This window comes from Lactuca sativa, chromosome 1, assembly GCF_002870075.4.
Source record: "Lactuca sativa cultivar Salinas chromosome 1, Lsat_Salinas_v11, whole genome shotgun sequence".
In the NCBI taxonomy this organism is placed as follows: domain Eukaryota; kingdom Viridiplantae; phylum Streptophyta; class Magnoliopsida; order Asterales; family Asteraceae; genus Lactuca; species Lactuca sativa.
The window spans coordinates 183,719,626-183,725,107 of NC_056623.2; the positions used below are offsets into that span (position 1 = coordinate 183,719,626).

General features: G+C 35.6%; 1 long non-coding RNA gene across 1 annotated transcript in view; it reads right to left on the reverse strand.

Annotated features, from left to right (window-relative positions):
- Positions 1 to 3,735: 3,735 nt before the first annotated feature.
- Positions 3,736 to 5,482, reverse strand: part of LOC111912621 (uncharacterized) — a 1,993-nt gene continuing 246 nt past the window's right edge. The window contains exons 1-2 of the long non-coding RNA XR_002857222.3: positions 5,300 to 5,482; positions 3,736 to 4,015 (exon numbers count right to left, since the gene is read on the reverse strand). The exon at positions 5,300 to 5,482 is cut by the window's right edge and continues 246 nt beyond it. This is a non-coding gene — a long non-coding RNA (uncharacterized LOC111912621). The remainder of the gene's footprint in view (positions 4,016 to 5,299) is intronic.

Genomic DNA, 5,482 nt, shown 5'->3' on the forward strand with positions numbered 1-5,482 from the left:
AAACCACAAGTTAGTAGGAGTTTACGGCCAAGAACCCCTCTTGGGCCGTAAACCCCTTTTTGAAGGGTAAAAATCATTCCAAGCACACCTTAAGCCTTAAGACAATTTACCTTGCACCCTTGGGACTTAAATGGAGAGAAGAACACACAAAAATCACTCCTTGAAAGGAGTTTACGGCCAAGGAACATATCTTGGGCCGTAAACTCCAAGTGAAGGCACAAAAGTGTGCCTCTTGTCCCCATTAGCCTTAGATAAATTCATGGAAGCCATCCTTGATGTTTAAGAGCCTCAAAACAATTAAAATCCAAGAGTTTACGGCCGTAAACTCTAGGGTGAAGGGACCTTAGGCCGTAAACTCCCATATGGAGTGTTCTAAAGCCTTAAACTACTTCATGTGTTATTCCAACAAAGCTAGGAGTGTTCTAGGATCAAGATAGCACCACAAAACACCCAAAACCACCATTTGAGGAGTTCACGGCCATAAACCCATGAGTTTACGGTCGTAAACTCCAAGGTGTGGGGTTTGTTGGGTGGTGAACTCCTATACAAGGCCATTTGATGTTTCAAACCCTTTTGCCTTGTCCCGTAGCAACTTAGATGCAACCATTTGAACCTTAAACACTCATAAAAGTGTTTAAATGTTTTCTAAGTGTCTTAACTTATTTATTTAAGTTATTATTTGTCTAATTAGTTATATATATGCTTTTTATATGATAACTAGGCTCGTGCGTGTAAACCAGTCTCCGTTTGCCACCTAGCACGGTGTCCGACCCTGCAATCCAAACGACTCACCACAAGTGAGTTCATACCCCTTGAATCAACCTTTAAAATGATTTTAAGTGTTTTAAATACTTTATGGGGGGGAATACAAGTCAAATACTTATAAGTTATTGCTTCAATCACATGTGATTGCATTTAATCACATGTGATTAATAACTAGGAAAACAACGATTTTTACCACTGTTCAAACTGTTTATCAAATTGTTTTACTTTGAAATGTTTTACAAACTGTTTTACTATCCAAACTTACTTATAGACTGTGATTTAAACAAATGCTTCTTATACTTGAACTGTTTTATTAACTTATGCCTTCAAATTGTTTTATAGATCGACATCAAGTCGATCTCCTCTTGAAATCATATTTATGCTTCAAATGTTTTATGAAAACTTATTTATGCTTTATATATATTCAATTGCATGCCCATATATGTATAGATGTATAAATAATGTTTAAAGGACTTAGGAAGGCCATCCGCCCTATTTCCTTTTCGCGCCTTGAGATGTGGTCTGGTGGGATTTCGGGTGACCATCCGAAGGTCGTTTCAATATTACTTATATATCATATATACATATATAGACATAAAAGTACTTCCATATTCATTCTTATCAGTACATCATTAGTTAGTTACCATCGGCGTAACACAGGATCAGTACATATACAGATATACTAGAAACAATACATATACAGATATACGAGAAACAATACATATACATATATACTAGAAACAATACATATACAGATATACGAGAAACAATACATATACAGATATACTAGAAACAATACATATACAGATATACTAGAAACAATACATATACAGATATACTAGAAACAATACATATACAGATATACGAGAAACAATACATATACAGATATAGGAGAAACAATACATATACATAAATACATAATAATTGTGATCCACTGTGTCGGAGCATGCCTTAAATGTCATGACCTGAGTTGTAGCCAGAATTCTCTTGGAGGGAGAGCGTGAGTTTGCGTATAGATCTATACTGGATTGACTATCCTACACCTTGCTGCTAGCTACAGCCGGACCTGCAGGTCTGCGGGTGCCAAACGTCATTTCATTTATTACGACCATTCATTATGTCGTTGTTACCAGTCGATAGCATGGTGCAATTTATCACATTATGCCTTAATATAAATCCGGTTTAAGGTAGTAGTATTTAGTACAGCAGTAGCCTTATTATACCAAGCTACAGTACTACAATGATTTACCCATTACATATTTTAGTGATAATCTCACTTAAGCATTAGTGTACAAACTATATTTTTAACAAATGATAGTTATACTTGGGTAATTACACACTTTTACAACAGACAAGTTTACAAAACAGTTTAGCCTTGGTAGAAGGTTACTTTTATAGAAAATATAGGATTTTCTGAGAGATTCAAACTTTTACAAACACTTTCAAACATTTGCTTACATTTTTACAAACTTATACATTGAGACAGGTTCAAACGTTTTTACAAGAAACATTGACACTAAAATACTTATGAACTCACCAGCTTAATGCTGATAAACTCTTTCAAAATAACTTGTATTCTCAGGTCATTAGTAGACAGGTACCGAGGCCAGCTTTTGAGAAGATGGAGTGCATTCAAGACTCATCTCATATTATTTTGGTTATACATTATTTTTGGTGTTTATAACTGTACAGAACACACTTGTATTAAAATTATATATTTAATGCAATGGATGATGTTGTTTGCTTATTTACCTTTACTGTGTTGTGATACTATACATGACGTCCTCCGCCCCAGAACGTTTCCGCCGTTCTTGGTTTTGGGGTGTGACAAACTCGGTGAGTAGCTAAGGGTACTCGACTAGTTGATGTTAACATGGACTGTTGACCTTGACCGTTAACTTTGAATTTGACCAAGGGTTGACCAGTTTGACTTTTGAGGATAATTGGTAAGCGGGTATTTAAGAATTAGATCATTGATGGTTATAGTTGTTGGAGTTTGGGGCAGTCTTTTCGGGAGCGTGATTTTGTGGTTCTATCCGGCATTTCAAGGTGAGTTATCATCACTATATCAACAGGTTCTAAAGCACCAAGGTCGGCCCTTTATCAGATTTGTATCCAGGTATTTGCTTTGTATGTTTAGTGATCTATTAGATTTGCATCCTGGTAAATAGGATGGTATTATATTAGTGGCCTGGTTTAGGTCAGTATCCTGGTATATAGGATGATGTTCTGTTAGTGACCGGTTAGGTCGGTATCCTGGTTATAGGATGGTTGTTGTGTTAGTGATCTGTTAGATCGGTATGATTATTTGTTATATACATGCTAGCATATGATATTTATGTTCACCTAATTGTTTGATTAGTATGGGGGTTGGGTTGAGGCGGGTCTTGCTTCGTGCTGTAAGCCAACATACCTAGGGCGGACCGGATAGACTGCAGGCCCAGGAGGGCACCTAGTCAGGCCGAAGGCCCGACGAGCGGTCCAGATAAGATGAAGGCCCCGAGAGAGCGGTCCAGATGTGTCGAGGCTCAGAGAGTGGGCCAGATAGATTGATGGCCCGGTTCGGGCGGTCCAGTCATACTGTAGACTCAGAGAGTGGACCAGGTGGACTGAAGGCCCGGTGCGGGCGGACCAGTCACAGTGTAGACTCGTGATGCATGGCTATTCTGTTACTCATATGTTTATATGATATGGTTATCTGTATGGCATTGGCATTTTGGGGGTAATTCACTAAGCTTTCGGGCTTACAGTTTCTGTTTATTATTTCAGGTTCAGCGGACGGCCGCGGGAAGGCGAAGGCGTGACCGTACACTGCCTCGATTGATGATTATGATTTCTGGGAACTCTGATGTTTAAACTATTTTGAAAACAAATTGTAATAATTGAATGGTTTTAAATGATTTAAAAAGTTTTAAATTGGCTCGAATTTTATGGATGTTACATAAATTGTGAATTTAATATATTAAGCCATCAATAAAATTCATAGATTAATACAAAAAAAAAACATAGTTTAATACAATACATTCAAAGCTCATTTACAAGTATAATCTAATATATCATTCACAATTTAATACATACAGAAATTATGTCATATTTCAAAAGCAAACATCCAAGGAATAACATATACATGAATCATAAAAGATGATAACTTATCTGAAATCATCAAAGAAGATGAGTGATAAATGCAACATATCCATACTCAACCATTGCTACCACCAACCACACTGCCAACATCCCTCAAAAATTAGATCTGGATAGAAAAATCAAAATTCACATTTTAATAAATCATTTCAAACACTAACTCTGAACTTAATTCAATATGTTAGACACTAATTCACAATTGGTGCATAAAAAATACACATTCACAACTTAGTAACTTACATATCCACAAATTAATACATAAAAACATATATTCACAGCTTAATGACTTTCCAAATCTTTTGGCATTTCATCAAACACCATGCGTGCACCATCACTAACTACCATATGCCACTATCTACCACTTGTGCGACTCATGCAATCATCATTCAATCCAAATCAGATCTATATATAAAATCTTGGATTCACAGCTTAAATATTATATTCACAATTTAATAAACCAATTATTTCACTAATTCACAGTTTAAAGACTTAATTAATCCAATAATGCATTTCATTAAGAACCTTGTGTACCAAACTTTAAAGCTATATAGTATTACATTGTTAAGTTTCACATAATCAATCTAAAATTCAAAGTTTATTTATTATATATGTTAGTATGGAATTATCATTAAATTAAAACACTAAGCTATTTGATTTGTCTATAATTCTAATAGTCTTTAAAAAAACCTAATAACAATTAATAATGTTTTCTATTAGTACGTATTCCATCCAATATATAAAATCATTTAAAAATGTAAATATGAGACTCAATAAATAAATATGAAGAAGCTATATGATATGCCAGAGTAAATAAATAAATGTAGAGAAGCTATACAGGCTAGCTAGCAAAAAAAAAGTAATGTAAAGAAGCTATATGAGGGCTAGCAAGAAATAATATTCAAGCAAAATCAAAAAGTAATATTCAAGCAAAATAAAAAAAAATGATTAAAGTAGATCGGCTATATGTATCTTATCAAATTTTTAAGTATCTCCAGAATAATCAAAGCTTCATTACTCCATCGAAATCAAAGTTTTTCTCTTGTTTTTCCTTGACTTTCAACATAGATCTATTCAACGACTACAGGATCTGCTTCGCTCTCTCTACACTCTCAATTAAATTTGTTTCTACAAATCTGTTGAGCAATCGAAATCAGAAACAACTATAGCAGAGCTCATCTCGATCTCAACTATTACTTGCATATAAAAAACATCCGACCTTAAGAGGTTGTCGGTGTTAAAGCAACAGAGATCAAAGAGAAAAGAGGAAGGCGAGTTTTTCAGGTGTTCTAGCGAGGTTAGGTGTCAGAGACGAAGCACACATCACTACAATCCAATCAAATCTAAGAACAAACTGTAAAGGAAAGTCGTCAGATTCATAAATCATTTAACTAACCATCGGATACAATAGTTGGAGGTGGTGCATCATTGGAGTTGTTGTTTGTTTGCTAAAGGTGTTCAATCGTCAGAGAAGTTACGACGGTGGCAAATTGTTGCGGTAACCAGAGGTCGAGGCGGAGGATGAGATGTGGCGGTGGATGGGCCGTCGCTGGCGGTGTGGCGGTGGATGGCTGCCATC